Source organism: Hemitrygon akajei, chromosome 7 (assembly GCF_048418815.1).
Source record: "Hemitrygon akajei chromosome 7, sHemAka1.3, whole genome shotgun sequence".
Taxonomy (NCBI): Eukaryota; Metazoa; Chordata; class Chondrichthyes; order Myliobatiformes; family Dasyatidae; genus Hemitrygon; species Hemitrygon akajei.
This window is the reverse complement of record NC_133130.1, coordinates 104583862-104607320: the sequence shown is the minus strand read 5'-3', so window position 1 is coordinate 104607320 and position 23459 is coordinate 104583862.

Sequence of the window (23459 nt, the reverse complement as noted above, 5' to 3'; positions counted from 1 at the left end):
CTGCAACGCACTGACTCTCCTGTATAATTCAACCACACTGACTGTCCTGTATAACTCCAACACACTGACTCTCCTGTATAACAAAAACACACTAACTCTCCTGTATAACTCCAACACACATACTCCCCTGGATAACTCTAACACACTGACTCGGCTGTATAACAACAACAAACAGACTCTCCATTATAGCTCCAACCTACTGACTGTCCTGTATAACTCCAACACAGTGACTGTCCTGTATAACTCCAACACCCTGACTCTGCTGAATAACTACAACACACTGACTCGCCTGTATAACTCCAACACACTGACTCTGCTGTATAACGCCAGCACACTGACTCTCCTGAGTAACTACAACTCACTGACTCTCCTGTACAACTCCTACATACTGACTCTCCTGTATAACTGCAACACACTGACTCTCCTGTATAACTGCAACGCACTGACTCTCCTGTATAATTCAACCACACTGACTGTCCTGTATAACTCCAACACACTGACTCTCCTGTATAACAAAAACACATTAACTCTCCTGTATAACTCCAACATACTGACTCTCCTGTATAACTCCAACACGCTGACTCTCCTGTATAACTCCAACACAGTGACTCTCGCGTATAACAGCAATAAAATGACTCTCGTGTACAACTGCAACCCACTGACTATCGCATATAAATCCAACACACTGACTCTCCTGAGTAGCTACAACTCACTGACTCTCCTGTACAACTCCAACATACTGACTCTCCTGAATAACTACAACACACTGACTCGCCTGTATAACTCCAACACACTGACTCTCCTGTATAACGCCAACACACTGACTCGCCTGTATAACAACAACAAACTGACTCTCCATTATAACTCCTTCTTACTGAATAACTGCAACACAATGACTCTCGCTTATTACAGCATCACAATGACTGTCGCGTATAACCCCTATCCACTGACTCTTCTGTATTACTCAACCTACTTGCTCTCCTGTACAATTCCAATACACTGAATCTCCTTTATAACTCCAACACACTGACTCTCCTGTATAACTACAACTCACAGACCTGTACAACTCCAACACACTGACTCTCCTGTATAACTGCAACTCAGACTCTCCTGTATAACTCCATGATACTGACTCCCCTGTATAACTCCAACACACTGACTCTCCTGTATAACAAAAACACACTAACTCTCCTGTATAACTCCAACACACATACTCCCCTGGATAACTCTAACACACTGACTCGCCTGTATAACAACAACAAACAGACTCTCCATTATAGCTCCAACCTACTGACTGTCCTGTATAACTCCAACACAGTGACTGTCCTGTATAACTCCAACATCCTGACTCTCCTGAATAACTACAACACACTGACTCGCCTGTATAACTCCAACACACTGACTCTGCTGTATAACGCCAACACACTGACTCTCCTGAGTAACTACAACTCACTGACTCTCCTGTACAACTCCAACATACTGACTCTCCTGTATAACTGCAACACACTGACTCTCCTGTATAACTGCAACGCACTGACTCTCCTGTATAATTCAACCACACTGACTCTCCTGAATAACTACAACTCACTGACCTGTACAACTCCAACACAATGACTTTCCTGTATAACTGCAACTCACTGACTCTCCTGTATAACTCCAAAATACTGACTCCCCTGTATAACATCAACAAACTGACTGCCCATTATAGCTCCAACCTGCTGAATCTCCTGTATAATTCCAATACTCTGACTCTCTTGTATAACTCGAACACACTGGCTCTCCTGTTTCACTCCAACACGCTGACTCTCCTGTTCCCTCAAACCTACTGGCTCTCGGGTATCACTCCAATACACTGACTCTTCAGTATAACTCCAAACTAATGACTCCCCTGTATGAATCCAAATAACTGAGTATCCTGTATAACTCCAACACACAGATTCTCGCGTATAACAACAACACAATGACTCTCGCGTATTACTGCAACACAATGACTGTCGCATATAACTCCAACACACAGACTCTTCTGTATACCTCCAACCTACTGACTCTCCTGTATAAATCCAACACACTAACTCTCGCATGTAACTGCAACACAACGACACTCGCGTATAACAGCAACACAATGACTCTCGCGAATTACTCCGATACACTGACAATCGCAAATAACTCAAACGCACTAACGTTCCTGGATAACTCCAATACTCTGACTCGCCTGTATAACAACAACAATCTGACTCTCCATTATAGCTCCAACCTACTGACACTCATATATAATTCCAGCTCATTAACACTACTATATAACTCCACGCTACTGACTCTCCTGCAGAACTCCAATACAATAACTCTCGCCTTTTACTACAACACAATAACTGTCGCATATAACTCCTACACACTGATTCTTCTGTATAACTCCAACCTACTTGCTCTCCTGTACAATTCCAACACACTGACTCTCCTTTATAACTCCAACACAATAACACTCGCGTTTTACTACAACACAATGACTGTCACATATAAATCCTACACACTGACTATTCTGTATAACTCCAAGCTACTGAATCTCGGGTATAAATCCAACACACTGACTCTCCTGTATAACTCCAATAATCTAACTCTCCTGTATAACTCCAATGCACTGACTCTCCCGTATAACTCCAACACAGTGACTCTCGCGTATAACAGCAATAAAATGACTCTCGTGTACAAATGCAACCCACTGACTATCGCATATAAATCCAACACACTGACTCTCCTGAATAACTACAACTCACTGACCTGTACAACTCCAACACAATGAATTTCCTGTATAACTGCAACTCACTGACTCTCCTGTATAACTCCAAAATACTGACTCCCCTGTATAACATCAACAAACTGACTGCCCATTATAGCTCCAAACTGCTGAATCTCCTGTATAATTCCAATACTCTGACTCTCCTGTATAACTCCAACACACTGACTCGCCTGTATAACAACAACAAACTGACTCTCCATTACAGCTCCAACCTACTGACTGTCCTGTATAACTCCAACACAGTGACTGTCCTGTATAACTCCAACATACTGACTCTCCTGAATAACTACAACACACTGACTCGCCTGTATAACTCCAACACACTGACTCTGCTGTATAACGCCAACACACTGACTCTCCTGAGTAACTACAACTCACTGACTCTCCTGTACAACAACAGCATACTGACTCTCCTGTATAACTGCAACACACTGACTCTCCTGTATAACTGCAACGCACTGACTCTCCTGTATAATTCAACCACACTGACTGTCCTGTATAACTCCAACACACTGACTCTCCTGTATAACAAAAACACACTAACTCTCCTGTATAACTCCAACACACATACTCCCCTGGATAACTCTAACACGCTGACTCGCCTGTATAACAACAACAAACAGACTCTCCATTATAGCTCCAACCTACTGACTGTCCTGTATAACTCCAACACAGTGACTGTCCTGTATAACTCCAACATCCTGACTCTCCTGAATAACTACAACACACTGACTCGCCTGTATAAGTCCAACACACTGACTCTCCTGTATAACAAAAGCACATTAACTCTCCTGTATAACTCCAACATACTGACTCTCCTGTATAACTCCAACACGCTGACTCTCCTGTATAACTCCAACACAGTGACTCTCGCGTATAACAGCAATAAAATGACTCTTGTGTACAACTGCAACCCACTGACTATCGCGTATAAATCCAACGCACTGACTCTCCTGAGTAACTACAACTCACTGACTATCCTGTACAACTCCAACATACTGACTCTCCTGTATAACTGCAACACACTGACTCTCCTGTATAACTGCAACGCACTGACTCTCCTGTATAATTCAACCACACTGACTGTCCTGTATAACTCCAACACGCTGACTCACCTGTTTAACTCCAACACAGTGACTCTCGTGTATAACAGCAATAAAATGACTCTCGTGTACAACTGCAACCCACTGACTATCGCATATAAATCCAACACACTGACTCTCCTGAGTAGCTACAACTCACTGACTCTCCTGTACAACTCCAACATACTGACACTTCTGAATAACTACAACACACTGACTCGCCTGTATAACTCCAACTCACTGACTCTCCAGTATAACGCCAACACACTGACTCGCCTGTATAACAACAACAAACTGACTCTCCATTATAACTCCTTCTTACTGAATAACTGCAACACAATGACTCTCGCTTATTACAGCAACACAATGACTGTCGCGTATAACCCCTATCCACTGACTCCTCTGTATTACTCAACCTACTTGCTCTCCTGTACAATTCCAATACACTGAATCTCCTTTATAACTCCAACACACTGACTCTCCTGTATAACTACAACTCACAGACCTGTACAACTCCAACACACTGACTCTCCTGTATAACTGCAAATCAGACTCTCCTGTATAACTCCATGATACTGACTCCCCTGTATAACAGCAACAAACTGACTCTCCATTATAGATCCAACCTGCTGAATCTCCTGTATAACTCCAATACTCTGACTCTCCTGTATAACTCCAACACATTGACTCTCCTGTATAACTCCAACACAATGACTCTCCTGGATAACTCCAACACATTGACTCCCCCGTATAGCAACAACAATCTGACCTTCCTTTATAACTCCAACCTACTGACTCTCATGTATAAATCCAACTCATTGACTCTCCTGTATAACTCCAACATACTGACTCTCCTGTATAACTGCAACACACTGACTCTCCTGTATAACTCCAACACAATGACTCTCGCATATAACTGCAAAACTACGACTCTCGTGTATTCCTGCAACAGAATGACTGTCGCATATAACTCCTACACACTGACTCTCCTGTAAAACTCCAACCTACGAACTCTCCTGTATAACTCCAACACACTGACTCTCCTGTATAACTGCAACACACTGACTCTCCTGTATAATTCCAACACACTGACTCCTCTGTATAGCACCAACCTACTGAGTCTCCTCTATAACTCCAACACACTGACTCACCTGTACAACTCAAACCTACTTGCTCTCGCGTATCACTACAACACACTGACTCTTCTGTATAAGCTACCCTAATGACTCTCCGGTATAACTCCAGATAACTGAGTATCCTGTATAACTCTAACACAGGGACTCTTGCGTATAACTGCAATACATGACCCTCGTGTATAACTCCAACTCACTGACGCCCCTGAATAACTCCAACACACTGACTCTCCTGTAGAATTCCAACAAAAAGACTTTCCTTTATAACTCCAACATACTGACTCTCCTGTATAACTCCTACACACTGACTCTGCTGTATAAATCCAACCTACTTGCTCTCCTGTACAATACCAACACACTGACTCTGCTGTATAACTCCAACATATGGACTCTTCTCTATAACTCCAACATACTGACTCTGCTGTATAATTCCACCATACTGACTGTCCTGTATAAGTCCAACACACTGACTCTCCTGTATAACTCCAACCTACTGAGTCCCCTGTATAACTCCAACACACAGTGACTCTCGCATATAACTCCTACACACTGACTCTGCTGTATAATTCCAACATAAGGACTCTTCTCTATAACTCCAACATACTGACTCTGCTGTATAATTCCACAACACTGACTCTCCTGTATAACTCCAACTCACTGACTCTCGCGTATAACTGCAAAACAACGACTCTCGCGTATTCCTGCAACAGAATGACTGTCGCATATAACTCCTACACACTGACTCTCCTGTAAAACTCCAACCTACTGAGTATCCTGTATAAATCCAATGCACTGACACTCCTGTACAACTCTAACCTACTGGCTCTTGCATATCACTGCAATACACTGACTCTTCTGTATAACTCCACCCTAATGACTCTCCTGGATAACTCAAAATAACTGAATATCCTGTATAGCTTAAAACACAGGGACTCTCACATATAATGCAACACAATGACTGTCGCGTATTACTGCAACACAATAACTGTCGCATGTAACTCCAACACACTGACTCTTCTGTATCACTCCAACATACTTGTTCTCCTGTACAATTCCAATACACTGACTCTCCTTTATAACTCCAACATACTGACTCTCCTGTATAACTGCAACACACTGACTCTCCTGTATAACTACAACACTCTGACTCTCCTGTACAACTCTAACCTACTGGCTCTCGCGTATAACTACAACACAGTGACTCTCCTGTACAACTCCAACATACTGACTCTCCTGTATAACTGCAACACACTGACTCTTCTGTATAACTGCAACGCACTGACTCTCCTGTATAATTCAACCACACTGACTGTCCTGTATAACTCCAACACACTGACTCTCCTGTATAACAAAAACACACTAACTCGCCTGTATAACTCCAACACACATACTCCCCTGGATAACTCTAACACGCTGACTCGCCTGTATAACAACAACAAACAGACTCTCCATTATAGCTCCAACCTACTGACTGTCCTGTATAACTCCAACACAGTGACTGTCCTGTATAACTCCAACATCCTGACTCTCCTGAATAACTACAACACACTGACTCGCCTGTATAAGTCCAACACACTGACTCTCCTGTATAACAAAAGCACATTAACTCTCCTGTATAACTCCAACATACTGACTCTCCTGTATAACTCCAACACGCTGACTCTCCTGTATAACTCCAACACAGTGACTCTCGCGTATAACAGCAATAAAATGACTCTTGTGTACAACTGCAACCCACTGACTATCGCGTATAAATCCAACGCACTGACTCTCCTGAGTAACTACAACTCACTGACTATCCTGTACAACTCCAACATACTGACTCTCCTGTATAACTGCAACACACTGACTCTCCTGTATAACTGCAACGCACTGACTCTCCTGTATAATTCAACCACACTGACTGTCCTGTATAACTCCAACACGCTGACTCACCTGTTTAACTCCAACACAGTGACTCTCGTGTATAACAGCAATAAAATGACTCTCGTGTACAACTGCAACCCACTGACTATCGCATATAAATCCAACACACTGACTCTCCTGAGTAGCTACAACTCACTGACTCTCCTGTACAACTCCAACATACTGACACTTCTGAATAACTACAACACACTGACTCGCCTGTATAACTCCAACACACTGACTCTCCAGTATAACGCCAACACACTGACTCGCCTGTATAACAACAACAAACTGACTCTCCATTATAACTCCTTCTTACTGAATAACTGCAACACAATGACTCTCGCTTATTACAGCAACACAATGACTGTCGCATATAACCCCTATCCACTGACTCTTCTGTATTACTCAACCTACTTGCTCTCCTGTACAATTCCAATACACTGAATCTCCTTTATAACTCCAACACACTGACTCTCCTGTATAACTACAACTCACAGACCTGTACAACTCCAACACACTGACTCTCCTGTATAACTGCAAATCAGACTCTCCTGTATAACTCCATGATACTGACTCCCCTGTATAACAGCAACAAACTGACTCTCCATTATAGATCCAACCTGCTGAATCTCCTGTATAACTCCAATACTCTGACTCTCCTGTATAACTCCAACACACTGACTCTCCTGTATAACTCCAACACAATGACTCTCCTGGATAACTCCAACACATTGACTCCCCCGTATAGCAACAACACATTGACTCCCCCGTATAGCAACAACAATCTGACCTTCCTTTATAACTCCAACCTACTGACTCTCATGTATAAATCCAACTCATTGACTCTCCTGTATAACTCCAACATACTGACTCTCCTGTATAACTGCAACACACTGACTCTCCTGTATAACTCCAACACAATGACTCTCGCATATAACTGCAAAACTACGACTCTCGTGTAATCCTGCAACAGAATGACTGTCGCATATAACTCCTACACACTGACTCTCCTGTAAAACTCCAACCTACGAACTCTCCTGTATAACTCCAACACACTGACTCTCCTGTATAACTGCAACACACTGACTCTCCTGTATAATTCCAACACACTGACTCCTCTGTATAGCACCAACCTACTGAGTCTCCTCTATAACTCCAACACACTGACTCACCTGTACAACTCAAACCTACTTGCTCTCGCGTATCACTACAACACACTGACTCTTCTGTATAAGCTACCCTAATGACTCTCCGGTATAACTCCAGATAACTGAGTATCCTGTATAACTCTAACACTGGGACTCTTGCGTATAACTGCAATACATGACCCTCGTGTATAACTCCAACTCACTGACGCCCCTGAATAACTCCAACACACTGACTCTCCTGTAGAATTCCAACAAAAAGACTTTCCTTTATAACTCCAACATACTGACTCTCCTGTATAACTCCTACACACTGACTCTGCTGTATAAATCCAACCTACTTGCTCTCCTGTACAATACCAACACACTGACTCTGCTGTATAACTCCAACATATGGACTCTTCTCTATAACTCCAACATACTGACTCTGCTGTATAATTCCACCATACTGACTGTCCTGTATAAGTCCAACACACTGACTCTCCTGTATAACTCCAACCTACTGAGTCCCCTGTATAACTCCAACACACAGTGACTCTCGCATATAACTCCTACACACTGACTCTGCTGTATAATTCCAACATAAGGACTCTTCTCTATAACTCCAACATACTGACTCTGCTGTATAATTCCACAACACTGACTCTCCTGTATAACTCCAACTCACTGACTCTCGCGTATAACTGCAAAACAACGACTCTCGCGTATTCCTGCAACAGAATGACTGTCGCATATAACTCCTACACACTGACTCTCCTGTAAAACTCCAACCTACTGAGTATCCTGTATAAATCCAATGCACTGACACTCCTGTACAACTCTAACCTACTGGCTCTTGCATATCACTGCAATACACTGACTCTTCTGTATAACTCCACCCTAATGACTCTCCTGGATAACTCAAAATAACTGAATATCCTGTATAGCTCCAAAACACAGGGACTCTCACATATAATGCAACACAATGACTGTCGCGTATTACTGCAACACAATAACTGTCGCATGTAACTCCAACACACTGACTCTTCTGTATCACTCCAACATACTTGTTCTCCTGTACAATTCCAATACACTGACTCTCCTTTATAACTCCAACATACTGACTCTCCTGTATAACTGCAACACACTGACTCTCCTGTATAACTCCAACACTCTGACTCTCCTGTACAACTCTAACCTACTGGCTCTCGCGTATAACTACAACACAGTGACTCTCCTGTATAACTCCAACATACTGAGTCTCCTGTATAACTCCAACACACTGACTCTCCTGTATAACTCCAACACAATGACTCTCCTGGATAACTCCAACACATTGACTCCCCCGTATAGCAACAACACATTGACTCCCCCGTATAGCAACAACAAACTGACCTTCCTTTATAACTCCAACCTACTGACTCTCATGTATAAATCCAACTCATTGACTCTCCTGTATAACTCCAACATACTGACTCTCCTGTATAACTGCAACACAATGACTCCCATGTATAGCACCAACCTACAGAGTCTCCTCTATAACTCCAACACACTGACTCTCGCATATAACTGCAAAACTATGACTCTCGTGTATTCCTGCAACAGAATGACTGTCGCATATAACTCCTACACACTGACTCTCCTGTAAAACTCCAACCTACTGAGTATCCTGTATAAATCCAATGCACTGACACTCCTGTACAACTCTAACCTACTGGCTCTTGCATATCACTGCAATACACTGACTCTTCTGTATAACTCCACCCTAATGACTCTCCTGTATAACTCCAAATAACTGAGTATCCTGTATAATTCCAAAACACAAGGAATCTCGCGTATTACTGCAACACAACGACTGTCGCATGTAACTCCAACACACTGACCCTCCTATATACCTCCAACCTACGAACTCTCCTGTATAACTCCAACCTACTGTCTCTGCTGTATAACTCCAACACACTGACTCTGGCGTATAATTGCAACACAATGACTCTCGCATATTACTGCAACACAATGACTGTCGCATGTAACCCCTACACACTGACTCTCCTTTATAACTCCAACACACTGACTCTCCTGTGTAACTGCAACACACTGACTCTCCTGTATAACTCCAACACACTGACTCCTCTGTATAGCACCAACCTACTGAGTCTCCTCTATAACTCCAACACACTGACTCACCTGTACAACTCAAACCTACTTGCTCTCGCATATCACTACAACACACTGACTCTTCTGTATAAGCTACCCTAATGACTCTCCGGTATAACTCCAGATAACTGAGATTCCTGTATAACTCTAACACAGGGACTCTTGCGTATAACTGCAATACATGACCCTCGTGTATAACTCCAACACACTAACTCTCCTGGATAACTCTAACACACTGACTCTCACATATAACTCCAACTCACTGACGCCCCTGAATAACTCCAACACACTGACTCTCCTGTAGAACTCCAACAAAAAGACTTTCCTTTATAACTCCAACATACTGACTCTCCTGTATAACTCCTACACACTGACTCTGCTGTATAAATCCAACCTACTTGCTCTCCTGTACAATACCAACACACTGACTCTGCTGTATAACTCCAACATATGGACTCTTCTCTATAACTCCAACATACTGACTCTGCTGTATAATTCCACCATACTGACTGTCCTGTATAAGTCCAACACACTGACTCTCCTGTATAACTCCAACCTACTGAGTCCCCTGTATAACTCCAACACACAGTGACTCTCGCATATAACTCCAACGTACTGACTCTCCTGTATAACTCCTACACACTGACTCTGCTGTATAACTCCAGCCTACTTGCACTCCTGTACAATACCAACATACTGACTCTGCTGTATAAATCCAACACACCGACTCTCAAGTATAAATCCAACTCATTGTCTCTCCTGTATAGCTCCAACATACTGACTCTCGCGTATAATTGCAACACAATGACACTCGCATATTTCTGCAACAAAATGACTCTCGCATATTACAGCAACACAATGACTGTCGCATGTAACCCCTACACACTGACTCTCCTTTATAACTCCAACATACTGACTCTCCTGTATAACTGCAACACACTGACTCTCCTGTATAACTCCAACCTACTGTGTATCCTGTATAAATCCAACGCACTGACACTCCTGTACAACTCTAAGCTACTGGCTCTTGCATATCACTGCAATACACTGACTCTTCTGTATAAATCCACCCTAATGACTCTCCTGTATAACTCAAAATAGCTGAATATCCTGTATAACTCCGAAACACAGGGACTCTCACATATAATGCAACACAATGACTGTCGCTTATTCCTGCAACACAATGACAGTCACGTTCAACTCCAACATACTGACTCTCCTGTCGAACTCCAACACACTGACTCCCCTGTATAACAACAACAAACTGACTCTCCTTTATAACTCCAACACACTGACTCTCCTGTATAACTCCAACACAATGACGCCCATGTATAGCACCAACCTACTGAGTCTCCTCTAAAACTCCAACACACTGACTCACCTGTACAACTCTAACCTACTTGCTCTCGTGTGTCACTACAACACACTGACTCTTCTGTTTAACTCTACCCTAATGACTCTCCAGTATAACTCCAAATAACTGAGTATCCTGTATAACTCCAACACAGTGACTCTTGCGTATAACTGCAATACACTGACTCTCATGTATAACTCCAACACACTAACTCTCCTGGATAACTCCAACACACTGACTCTCGCATATAACTGCAAAACAATGACTCTCGCGTATTCCTGCAACAGAATGATTGTCGCATATAACTCCTACACACTGACTCTCCTGTAAAACTCCAACCTACTGAGTATCCTGTATAAATCCAACGCACTGACACTCCTGTACAACTCTAACCTACTGGCTCTTGCATATCACTGCAATACACTGACTCTTCTGTATAACTCCACCCTAATGACTCTCCTGGATAACTCCAAATAACTGAGTATCCTGTATAACTCCAAAACACAGGGACACTCGCATACAACTGCAACACAATGACTGTCGCGTATTACTGTAACACAACGACTGTCGCATGTAACTCCAACACACTGACCCTCCTATATACCTCCAACCTACGAACTCTCCTGTATTACTGCAAACTACTGACTCCCCTGTATAACTCCAACCTACTGTCTCTGCTGTATAACTCCAACATAAGGACTCTTCTCTATAACTCCAACATACTGACTCTGCTGTATAATTCCACCATACTGACTGTCCTGTATAACTGCAACACACTGACTCTCCTGTATAGCTCCAGCACACTGACTCCCCTGTATAGTACCAAGCTACTGAGTCTCTTGTATAACTCCAACACTCTGACTCTCCTGTACAACTCTAACCTACTGGCTCTCGCGTATCACTGCAACACACTGACTCTTCTGTATAGCTCCACACTAATGACTCTCCTGTATAACTCCAAATAACTGAGTATCCTGGTTAACTCCAACCTACTGATTCTCATGTATAAATCCAACTCATTGACTCTCCTGTATAACTCCAACATACTGACTCTCCCTTATAATTGCAACACAATGACACTCGCATATTACTGCAACACAATGACTGTCGCATGTAACCCCTAGACACTGACACTCCTTTATAACTCCAACACACTGACTCTCCTGTATAACTCCAACACACTGACTCGCCTGTTCAACTCTAACGTACTTGCTCTGGCGTATCACTACAACACACTGACTCTTCTGTATAACTCCAACATACTGAGCCTCCTGTATAACTCCAACACACTGACTCTCCTGTATAACTCCAAATAACTGAGTATCCTGTATAACTCCAAAACACAGGGACTCTCGCATACAACTGCAACACAGTGACTCTCGCGCATAACTGCAAAAAAATGACTGTCGCGTTCAACTCCAACAAACTGACTCTCCTGTATAACTCCAACATACTGACTCTCCTGTAGAACTCCAACAAAAATACTTTCCTTTATAACTTCAACATACTGACTCTCCTGTATAACTCCTACACACTGACTCTGCTGTATAACTCCAGCCTACTTGCTCTCCTGTACAATACCAACACACTGACTCTGCTGTATGACTCCAACATATGGACTCTTCTCTATAACTCCAACATACTGACTCTGCTGTATAATTCCACCACACTGACTCTCCTGTATAACTCCAACACATTGACTCCCCCGTATAACAACAACAAACTGGCTCTCCTTTATAACTCCAATCTACTGACTTTCATGTATAAATCCAACTCATTGACTCTCCTGTATATCTTCAACTCTCTGACTGTCCTGTATAAGTCCAACACACTGACTCTCGTAAACAGGTTCACCTTCTTGGAAGCTGTCAGGACAGAAGATACTGTCAGTCTGAGAGGTGGACAGGTCTGCGAGCCGAAAATTGGTGCAGAAGCAGAGCCGAGGAGTCAGACATCAGGAAGAGCCGTGGTAGTAGGGGACTCCATATTAAGAGGTATGGAAAGGGGTTTCTGCGGCAACAGGCGAGATTTAAGGATGGTGTGTTGCCTCCCTGGTGTTAGGATCCAGGACATCACGGGCCGATTGCAGGGAATCCTCAAGGGTGAAGGTGAACAGCTGGAAGTGGTAGTGCATGTCGGCAGAAATGGCATCGAGAAGAAGAGGAAGGACATTCTGCAGCGGGACTTCAGAGAACTCGGAAGAAGGCTGAAAAGCAGGACTTCCAGGGTGGTTATCTCTGGTTTGCTTCCAGTTCCTCATGCTGGAGAGGGCAGGAACAGAGAGATAATGGATCTGAATGTGTGGCTGAGGAACTGGTGCAGGAAACAAGGATTTACATTCTTGGACCACTGGGATCCGTTTTGGGGTAGGGATGAATTGTACAAAAGGGACAGGTTGCACCTTAATAGATGGGGGACCAGCATTCTGGCAGACAGGTTTGCCACTGCAACACGGATGTGTTTAAACTAAGTAGTGGGGGGGAGGGGATGAACTGGAAATATAAGGATGGAGTTAAAGGGAAAGTGAAAATAAGAAAAGTTAAGAAGGACAACAGAATCAATGGAGTAGAAAGCTCAAGAAGAGATCATACAGTATGGCCAAGTGAAATAGGAATTGATATGAAAGCAGAGGGGAGTAACGAATTAAAAGTATTATATATGAATGCACGAAGTATAAGGAATAAAGTAGATGAACTTGAGGCTCAGTTGGAAATTGGCAAGTACGATATTGTGGGAATAACTGAGACATGGCTTCAAGCGGACAGGGCCTGGGAAATGAATATTCAAGGATATACATCTTATCGGAAGGACAGACTGACTGGCAGAGGGGGTGGGGTGGCTCTGTTGGTGAGGAATGATATTCAGTCCCTTGCGAGGGGGGACATAGAATCTGGGGATGTAGAGTCAGTATGGATAGAACTGAGAAATTCTAAGGGTAGAAAGACCCTAATGAGAGTTATCTACAGGCCCCCAAACAGCAGTATGGATGTAGGGTGTAAGTTGAATGAAGAGTTAAAATTGGCATGTCGCAAAGGTAATGATACAGTTGTCATGGAGGATTTCAACATGCAGGTAGACTGGGAGAATCAGAATGGTACTGGACCCCAAGAAAGGGAGTTTGTGGAGTGCCTCTGAGATGGATTCTCAGAACAGCTTGTACTGGGGCCTACCAGGGAGAAGGCAATTCTAGATTTAGTGTTGTGCAATGAATCGGATTTGATCAGAGACCTCGAGGTAAAGGAACCATTAGGAGGTAGTGACCATAATATGATATGTTTTAACCTACAATTTGAGAAGGAGAAGGGAAATTCAGATGTGTCAGTATTACAGTTGAACAAAGGGAACTATGGAGCTATGAGGGAGGAGCTGGCCAAAATTCAATGGAACAATACCCTAGCAGGGAAGACAGTGGAACAAAAATGGCAGGTATTTCTGGGAATAATGTAGAAGGTGCAGGATCGGTTCATTCCAAAGAGGAAGAAAGATCCTAAGGGGAGTAAGGGGTGGCCGTGGCTGATGAGGGAAGTAAAGGGCAGTATAAAAATAAAAGAGAAGAAGTATAACATAGCAAAGATGAGCGGGACACCGGAGGACTGGGAAGCTTTTAAAGAGCAACAGAAAATAACAAAAAAGGCAATACGCCAAGAAAAAATGAGGTACGAAGGTAAACTAGCCAAGAATATAAAGGAGGATAGTAAAAGCTTCGTTAGGTATGTGAATAGCAAAAAAATAGTTAAGACCAAAACTGGGCCATTGAAGACAGAATTGGGTGAATTTATTATGGGGAACAAGGAAATGGCAGATGAGTTGAACAGGTACTTTGGATCTGTCTTCTCTAGCGAAGACACAAACAATCTCCCAGATGTAATAGTGGCCAAAGAAACTAGGGTAAAGGATGAACTGAAGGAAATTTATATTAGGCATGAAATGGTGTTGGATAGACTGTTGAGTCTGAAGGCTGATAAGTCCCCGGGACTGGATGGTCTGCATCCCAGGGTACTTAAAGAGGTGGCTCTAGAAATCGTGGACGCATTGGTAATCATTTTCCAATGTTCTATAGATTCAGGAACAGTTCCTGCTGATTAGAGGGTGGCTAATGTTCTCCCATTTTTCAAGAAAGGAGGGAGAGAGAAAACAGGGAGTTATAGACCGGTTAGCCTGATGTCAGTGGTGGGAAAGATGCTGGAGTCAATTATAAAAGACGAAATTACGACACATTTGGATAGCAGTAGAAGGATCAGTCCGAGTCAGCATGGATTTATGAAGGGAAAATCATGCTTGACTAATCTTCTGGATTTTTTTGAGGATGTAACTATGAAAATGGACAAGGGAGAGCCAGTGGATGTAGTGGACCTGGACTTCCAGAAAGCTTTTGATGAAGTCCCACATAGGAGGTTAGTGGGCAAAATTAGGGCACATGGTATTGGGGGCAGAGTACTGACATGGATTGAAAATTGGCTGGCTGACAGGAAACAAAGAGTAGTGGTTAACGGGTCCCTTTCAAAATGGCAGGCTGTGACCACTGGGGTACCCCAAGATTTGGTGCTGGGACAGCAGCTGTTTACAATATACATTAATGATTTAGATGAAGGGATTAAAAGTAACATTAGCAAATTTGCTGATGACACAAAGCTGGGTAGCAGTGTGAAATGTCAGGAAGATGTTATAAGAATGCAGGGTGACTTGGACAGGTTGGGTGAGTGGGCAAATGTATGGCAGATGCAGTTTAATATGGATAAATGTGAGGTTATCCACTTTGGTGGCAAGAACAGGAGGCAGATTACTATCTAAATGGAGTCAAGTTAGGAAAAGGGGAAGTACAACGAAATCTAGGTGTTCTTGTAGATCAGTCAATGAAAGCAAGCATGCAGGTACAGCAGGCAGTGAAGAAAGCTAATGGCATGCTGGCTCTTATAACAAGAGGAATTGAGTATAGGAGTAAAGAGGTCCTTCTGCAGCTGTACAGGGCTCTGGTGAGACCCCACCTGGAGTATTGTGTGCAGTTTTGGTCTCCAAATTTGAGGAAGGACATTCTTGCTATTGAGGGTGTGCAGCGTAGGTTCACAAGGTTAATTCCCGGAATGGTGGGACTGTCATATGTTGAAAGATTGGAGCGACTGGGCTTGTATACACTGGAATTTAGAAGGATGAGAGGGGATCTGATTGAAACATATAAGATTATTATGGGATTGGACACGCTGGAGGCAGGAAGCATGTTCCCGCTGATGGGTGAGTCCAGAACTAGAGGCCACAGTTTAAGAATAAGGGGTAGGCCATTTAGAACAGAGATGTGGAAAAACTTTTTCACCCAGAGAGTGGTGGATATGTGAAATGCTCTGCCCCAGGAGGGAGTGGAGGCCAAGTCTCTGGATGCATTCAAGAGAGATTAGATAGAGCTCTTATAGATAGTGGGGTCAAGGGATATGGGGAGAGGGCAAGAACGGGGTACTGATTGTGTATGATCAGCCATGATCACAGTGAATGGTGGTGCTGGCTAGAAGGGCCGAATGGCCTACTCCTGCACCTAATGTCTATTGTCTATTGTCTATTCACTCTCCTGTATAACACCAACACAATGACTCTCCTGTACAACTCCAACACACTGACTCTCCTGTATAACTCCAACCTACTGACTCTCCGGAATAACTACAACACACTGACTCTCCTGTATAACACCAACACAATGACTCTCCTGTATAATTCCAACACACTGACTCTTCTGTATAAAACCAACACAATGACTCTCCTGTATATCTCCAACCTACTGACTCTCACGTATAACTCCAATACACTGACTCTCGCGTATAACTCCAACACATTGACTCTCCTGCATAACTCCAACCTACTGACTCTCATGTATAACTCCAACATACTGACTCTCCTGTATAACTGCAACACACTGACTGTACTGTACAACTCTAACCAACTGGCTCTTGCGTATAACTCCAACCTACTGACTCTCATGTATTATTCCAACACATGGACTCTCCTGTATAACTCCAACATACTGACTGTACTGTATAACTCCAACATACTGGCTCTCGTGTATAACTCCAACACAATGACTCTCCTGTATAACTCCAACACACTGACTCTCCTGTATAACTCCAACACACTGACTCTCCTGTATAATTCCAAACTACTGACTCTCCTGTATAACTCCAAAATACTGACTATCCTGTATAATTCCACCACACTGACAGTGCTGTATAACTCCAACAGACAGACACTACAGTAGAACACCAAGCTACTGACTCTCCTGTATAACAGCAACACATTGACTCTCCTGTATAACTCCAACACAATGACTGTCGCATAATACTGCAACACAATGACTGTCCAATATAACCCCTAGACACTGACTCCTTTGTATAACTCCGACCTACTGACTCTGCTGTATAACTCCTGCACACTGACACTCCTATATAACTCCAACACACTGACTCTCGCATATAACTCCAACTCACTGACTCTCGCGTATAACTCCAACACACTGACTCTCGCGTATCACTCCAACACACTGACTCCCGCGTATAACTTCAACACACTGACTCTCGTGTATCACTCCAAAGTACCTGCTCTTGCATATAACTCCAACACACCGACTCTCGCATATAACTCCAACACAATGACTCTCCTGTATAACTCCAACACATGGACTCTCCAGTATAACTCCAACATACTGGCTCTTGCGTATTACTCCAAACCACACAGTCTCCTGCATAGCTCCAACAAACTGACTCTCCTGTTTAACCCCAATCTACTGACTCTGCTGTATAGTTCCAACACACTGACTCTCCTCTACAACTCCAACACACAGTTATACAGTTTTCTGTATAACTCCAAAACACTGACCGTCGTGTATAACTCCAACCTACTGACTATCATGTATAACTCTGATACACCGACTCTTGCATATAACTCCAACACACTGACTCTCCTGTGTAACTCCAGCCTACTGACTCTGATATATAATTCCAACACATGGACTCCCCACTATAACTCCCACATACTGACTCAGCTCTATAATTCCAACACACTGACTCTCCTGTAGAACTCCAACACACTGACTCTCCTGTATAACTCCAACACACTAACTCTCGCGTATAAATCCAACACAATGACTCTCCTGTAGAACTCCAACATACTGACTCTCCTGAATAAGTCCAACCTACTGACTCTCGTGTATCACTCCAAAGTACCTGTTCTTGCGTATAACTTCAACCTACTGACTCTCATGTATAATTCCAACATATGGACTCTCCTCTATAACTCCAACCTACTGACTCTCCTGTATAACTCCAACACAATGACTCTCGCATATAACTCCAACTCACTGACTCTTGTGTATAACTCCAGCACACTGACTCTCGCGTATCACTCCAACACACTGACTCCCGCATATAACTCCAACACACTGACTCTCATGTATCACTCCAAAGTACCTGCTCTTGCATATAACTCCAACACACTGACTCTCGCGTATAACTCCAACTCACTGACTCTCCTGTATAACTCCGATACACTGACTCTCGCATATAACTCCAACACAATGACTCTCCTGTCTAACTCCAACCTACTGACTCTCCTATATACCTCCAACACACTGACTCTTGCATATAACTCCAACACAATGACTCTCCTGTATAACTCCAACACATGGACTCTCCAGTATAACTCCAACATACTGGCTCTCGCGTATTACTCCAAACCACACAGTCTCCTGCATAGCTCCAACAAACTGACTCTCCTGTTTAACCCCAATCTACTGACTCTGCTGTATAGTTCCAACACACTGACTCTCCTCTACAACTCCAACACACAGTTATACAGTTTTCTGTATAACTCCAAAACACTGACTATCATGTATAACTCTGATACACCGACTCTTGCATATAACTCCAACACACCGACTCTCCTGTGTAACTCCAGCCTACTGACTCTGATATATAATTCCAACACATGGACTCCCCACTATAACTCCCACATACTGACTCAGCTCTATAATTCCAACACACTGACTCTCCTGTAGAACTCCAACACACTGACTCTCCTGTAGAACTCCAACACACTAACTCTCCTGTATAACTCCAACACAGTGACTCTCCTGTAAAACTCCAACACACTGACTCTCCTGTATAACTCCAAAACACTGACTGTCACGTATTACTGCAACACAATGACTGTCGCGTATAACTCCAACCTACTAAGTATCATGTATAACTCTGATACACTGACTCTTGCATATAACTCCAACACACTTGACTCTCCTGTAAAACTCCAACACGCTAACTCTCCTGTATAACTCCAACTCACTGACTCTCCTGTATAATTCCAACACACTGACTCTCCTGTATAACTCCAACCTACTGACTCTCCTGTATAACTCCAACTCACTGACTCTCCTGTATAATTCCAACACACTGACTCTCCTGTATAACTCCAACCTACTGACTCTCCTGTATAACTACAACACACTGACTCTCGCGTATAACTGCAAAACAATGACTGTTGTGTATAACTCCAACCTACTTACTCTCACGTATAACTCCAATAGACTGACTCTCTGTATAACTCCAACACACTGACACTTGCGTATAACTCCAACACTCTGATTCCCTTGTATAACTCCAACACACTGACCCTCCTGTATAACTCCAATCTACTGACTCTCCTGTATAACTCCAATCTACTGACTCTCCTGTATAATTACATCATAATAAGAGGCGACTTGACACATCAAGTGAGTGCTGTTTCCACAATCTTTCCCAATGCCCTTCAAATTAATTTACCCCAAGCACCCAACCAGTTCCATTTTGAAGACTATTCTGACCATCTGTTAAGCTCCTGAGTTCTGATTCTTCCTCAAATCTTCCTCCATTCACCCTTGCAATAATTTGTGACTCTGATCCTTGAACCACCTGTAAACAAAAGTAATTTCTCTATGTTCAACCAGTCGCAGTCTCCTCTCAATCTGTTTTCCTTCATAGAGAGCCATTGGCACTCCAGTCTAAGCCTGTAAATGAAATTGCTCAGCTAATTCCAGCAAATCACCTCTGCATTCTTTTTGAATCTTTTCTAAAGTGCAGTGACCACGATTGGATGCAACATTCCCGTTTGAGATCAATTCAATGTAACTTTCTATGTCTATGCTATGTCTCTGTTCAAGAAGCCCAGGATAACTCATTGTTTCCATTAACATTTTGTTACGCATGTGGATGTTAGGTCAGATTTTGTGAGGATGGAATTAAGGACAGATTTGATTCAGTTAGCCAGTAACTATCAGATTGATCTTCTCAGTTTGAAGTACAAAGTAAATTAATTATGGAAGTACATGTAGTATATGTCATTTTCTTGCAGGCATTCACAATAGAACAAAGAAATACAATAGAATCAATGAAAGACCATGAAGAGTGACAACCAATGTGCAAAAGAAGACGAACTGCCCAAACAATAATAGATTAAAAAAATAGGAAGATAGACAGAAAAATAGACAGACTGATAAATATATAAATAATAGAGGGCATGAGATGTAAAGTCCTTGAAAGTGAATCAATACATTGTAAAGTAAGTCCATCGGTGGCTCCCCCATCTCATGCCAGCTCTAACCAGTTTTTGCAGGAGCATCATTGAGAGCTGCATCACCATCTGGTACGGGAATTGCAAGGTATCTGACCACAAGCCCCTAAGACCGTAAGACATGGGAGCAGAATTAGGCCATTCAGCCCACTGAGTCTGCTCCGCCATTCCAACATGGCTGATCCCGGATCCCACTCAATCCCATACACCTGCCTTCTCGCCATATCCTTTGAGGTCCTGACCGATCAGCAAACAATCAGGAAAGTCCCAACAAAGGATTGTGAAGACTGCAGAGAGGATCATCAGGGTCTCTCTTGTACCCATCCAAGATATTTGCGCAGAGACTTTAGCACTGTCAGTGATCCCTCCATCCATCCAACAATCTCTCTGACCCCCTACCATCAGGCAGGAGGTACCATAACAATACAACAAGGACTTCTAGGAAACAACTTCCTTCCCCTGTGACACTACTGAACTCCCTGCCACCACCCAGTTCTCACCACATACAAACCACTAAATGCATTATACTGCTTATTTTTTAACTTGTATCATATATGGACCTTATTAGCACTTGGTGTTATGTGTGTGAGTCATGTGTACTGTCTTGGGCTCCTTGGTCCAGAGGAACTTTGTTTGGCATTATACATATACACAATTCAGAAGATGTATAGTTCATGTGGTTGATGTTTGGGTTGAATTGTTCTCCGATCTTGGCAATTTACCTGCAAACATTTTGTCACCATGTGAGGAGACATCGTCAGTGCATTGTTGATTGTGGTGTGTCTCCAAGTGCTCAGCCTTTATATACCTTTCCATCAGCTGATTGGACGTCATTTCAGAAACTCAACTGTGATGTGAGAAGGAAATCTCCACACTGATTGACAGTGTGTGAACTTCACACCACAACTGAATTTCCAGCAGGATGGACAAAGGAGAGGCGGTGATATAGTTTACTTAGATTTTCAGAAGGCATTTGATAAGATGCCACACATCAGGCTGCTTAACAAGATAAAATCCTATGGTGTTCAAGAAAGATATTGGCATGGATAGAGGTATGGCTGACAGACAGGAGGCAGTAAGTGGGAATAAAAGGAGCCTTTTCTGGTTGGCTGCCAGTGACTAGTGGTGTTCCTCAGGGGTCAGTATTGGGACCTCTACTTTTCACATTGTTTGTCAATGATTTGGATAATGGAATTGATGGCTTTGTGGCAAAGTTTGTGAATGATATAAAGATAGCGGGAGAGGTAGGTAGTGCTGAGGAAGCAATGAGATTGCAGCAAGACTTAGGTAAATAGGAAGAATGGTCAAAAAATTAGCCAGGTGGAATAGAATGTTGGGAAATGTATGATAATGCATTTTGGTAAAGGAACAATAGTGCAGACTACTATCTAAATGGGGGGAAGATTCAACATCAGAGGTGTACAGGTACTTAGGAGTCCTTGTGCAGGACTCCCAGAAGGTTAATTTACAGGTTGAGTCTGTGGTAAAGAAGTCAAATGCAATTTTGACATTTATTTCAATGGGAATTGAATATAAAAGCAAGAAGATAATGCTGAGGCTTTATAAGGCACTAGTCAGGCCGCACTTGTAGTATTGTCAACAGTTTTGAGCCCCATATCTCAGAAAGGATGTGTAGTCATTGGAGAGAGTCCAGAGGAAGCTCATGAGGATGATTCTGGGAATGAAGGTATTAACATATGAGGAGCACAGCACTAGAGGGCACAGCCCAACAACCTTTTAGAACAGAGGTAAGGAGGGATTTTTTTTTAGCCAGAGAGTATCATCAGTGAAACCTCACAGACCGTTACGTCGTTGTGTGTGTGTGTGTGTGTGTGTGTGTGTTGCAGTGACGACGACTGTCACGCCAGTGATGCAGCAGGATGAGTGCTGGTGTCACGATAAGGGAAGAGTCCGATTCAAAAGTGATGGACGACAGTGTGTTGCTGTGATGGTTGTGTCCATGTCGCAGTGCAGGAGGTGTCGGTGTCACGGTGAGGGGCACCGTTCTGCCACAGACTGCGGTGGAGGCCACATTCATGGGTATATTTAAGGCCTTGATGTGCGAGTGACAGATAAATGAATCCCAATCAGTGACCACAAGAATCACATTACAATAGATCTTTGTCCAGTTTCTCAAAATTGTTTGGAAAAATCTACTAAGGTTTTCTTGAGCTAGGATTAGTCCGCAATCCTGTCAGGGTTCACCTGTGGCTGTTCAGTTAGAGGTAATGGTACAAAAACATGGGCAGAACAAGGGATGAGTTTCTGCCAAATGAGTACAGGGAAATTAGGCAGGAAATTAAAATGCAAGGCCTCTGGATTACTCCCTGT